This window comes from Procambarus clarkii, unplaced genomic scaffold (genome assembly GCF_040958095.1).
Source record: "Procambarus clarkii isolate CNS0578487 unplaced genomic scaffold, FALCON_Pclarkii_2.0 HiC_scaffold_208, whole genome shotgun sequence".
NCBI classification, from domain to species: Eukaryota; Metazoa; Arthropoda; class Malacostraca; order Decapoda; family Cambaridae; genus Procambarus; species Procambarus clarkii.
Genome location: NW_027189241.1, coordinates 341,106 through 343,747, shown reverse-complemented (window position 1 = coordinate 343,747; position 2,642 = coordinate 341,106).

Below are 2,642 nucleotides of genomic sequence, written 5' to 3'. Positions count from 1 at the left end.
TCACTGCCGCTTTCAGGACTTGGCATATGTTGGGTATAAAAAGTCGTAATTTCAAACTGCGAATACGTGCAGAGAGCCAGAATTTGGCTCCAAAATATGACTCAGGCCTCGAAATTGGGAAATTTGGGATATTTTGAAAACTACAGGGGAGTTTGGGACAAATATGACCTAATGCCGCTTTTAGTCCTTGACATATGTTGGGTATAAAAAAAGTCGTAATTTCAAACTGCGAATACGTGCAGAGAGCCAGAATTTGGCTCCAAAATATGACTCAGGGCTCGATATTGGGATGTTTGGGATATTTTGAAAACTGCAGGGGAGTTTGGGACAAATATGACCAAAAGCCGCTTTCAGTACTTGACATATGTTGGGTATAAAAAAGCCGCAATTTCAAACTGCGAATACGTGCAGAGAGCCAGAATTTGGCTCCAAAATATGGCTCAAGCCCTAAATTGGGACGTTTAGGATATTTTGAAAACTGCAGGGGAGTTTGTGCAAAATGTGACTCACTGCCGCTTTCAGTACTTGGCATATGTTGGGTATAAAAAGTCGTAATATCAAACTGCGAATACGTGCAAAGAGCCAGAATTTGGCTCCAAAATATGACTCAGGCCTCAAAATTGGGATATTTGGCATATTTTGAAAACTGCGGGGAGGTTTGGGACATATGTGACCAAACGCCGCTTTCAGTACTTGGCATATGTTAGGTATAAAAAGACGTAATTTCGAACTGCGAATACGTGCAGAGAGCCAGAATTTGGCTCCAAAATATGGCTCAGGCCTGGAAATTGGGATATTTAGGCTATTTTGAAATCTGCAGGGATGTTTGGGACAAATGTGTACAAACGCCGCTTACAGTACTTGGAATATGTTGGGTATAAAAAGATGTAATTTCAAACTGCGAATACGTGCAGAGAGCCAGAATTTGGCCCCAAAATATGGATCAGGCCTCGAAATTGGGATATTTGCGTTATTTTGAAAACTGGAGGGGAGTTTGGGCAAAATGTGACTCACTGCCTCTTTCATTACTTGGCATATGTTGGGTATAAAAAAGTCGCAATTTCAAACTGCAAATACGTGCAGAGATCCAGAATTTGGCTCCAAAATATGGCTCAGGCCTCGAAATTGGGATATTTGGGATATTTCAAAAAGTGCAGGGGAGTTTGTGCAAAATGTGACTCACTGCCGCTTTCAGGACTTGGCATATGTTGGGTATAAAACGTGGTAATTTCAAACTGCGAAGACGTGCAGAGAGCCAGAATTTGGCTCCAAAATATGACTCAGGCCTCGAAATTGGGAAATTTGGGATATTTTCAAAACTGCAGGGGTAGTTTGTTCAAAATGTGACTCACTGCTGCTCTCAGTACTTGGCATATGTTGGGTATAAAACGTCGGTAATATTCAAACTGCGAAGACGTGCAGAGAGTCCAGAATTTGGCTCCAAAATAATGACTCAGGCCTCGAAATTGGGAATATTTGGGATATTTTGAAAACTGCAGGGGAGGTTTGGGACAAATATGACCAAACGCCGCTTTCAGTACTTGACATATGTTAGGTATAAAAAAGTCGCAATTTCGAACTGCGAATACGTGCAGAGAGCCGAGAATTTGGCTCCAAAATATGGCTCAGGCCTCGAAATTGGGACGTTTGGGATATTTTGAAAACTGCATGGGTAGTTTGTGCAAAATGTGACTCAACTGCCGCTTTCAGTACTTGGCATATGTTGGGTATAAAAAGATCGTAATATCAAACATGCGAATACGTGCAAAGAGTCAGAATTTGGCTCCAAAATAAGGCTCAGGCCTCGAAATTGGGATATTTGGCATATTTTGAAAACTGCGGGGAGGTTTGGGACAAATGTGACCAAACGCCGCTTTCAGTACTTGGCATATGTTGGGTATAAAAAGACGTAATTTCGAACTGCGAATACGTGCAGAGAGCCAGAATTTGGCTCCAAAATATGGCTCAGGCCTCGAAATTGGGATATTTGGGATATTTTGAAAACTGCAGGGATGTTTGGGACAAATATGTCCAAACGCCGCTTTCAGAACTTGGCATATGTTGGGTATAAAAAGATGTAATTTCGAGCAGTGAATACGTGCAGAGAGCCAAAATTTGGCTCCAAAATATGGCTCAGGCCTCGAAATTGGAATATTTGAGATATTTCGAAAACTGCAGGGGAGTTTGTGCAAAATGTGACTCAACTGCCGCTTTCATTACTTGGCATATGTTGGGTATAAAAAAGTCGCAATTTCAAACTGCGAATACGTGCAGAGATCCAGAATTTGGCTCCAAAATTTGGCTCAGGTGTCGAAATTGGGATATTTGGGATATTTCGAAAACTGCAGGTGAGTTTGTGCAAAATGTGACTCACTGCCGCTTTCAGGACTTGGCATATGTTGGGTATAAAATTCGTAATATCAATCTGCGAATACGTGCACAGAGCCAGAATTTGGCTGGAAAATATAGCTCAGGCCTCGATATTGGGATGTTTGGGATATTTTGAAAACTGCAGGAAGGTTTGGGACAAATGTGACCAAACGCCGCTTTCAGTACTTCGCATATGTTGGGTATAAAAAAGTCGTAATTTCAAACTGCGAATACGTGCAAAGAGCCAGAATTTGGCTCCAAAATTTGGCTCA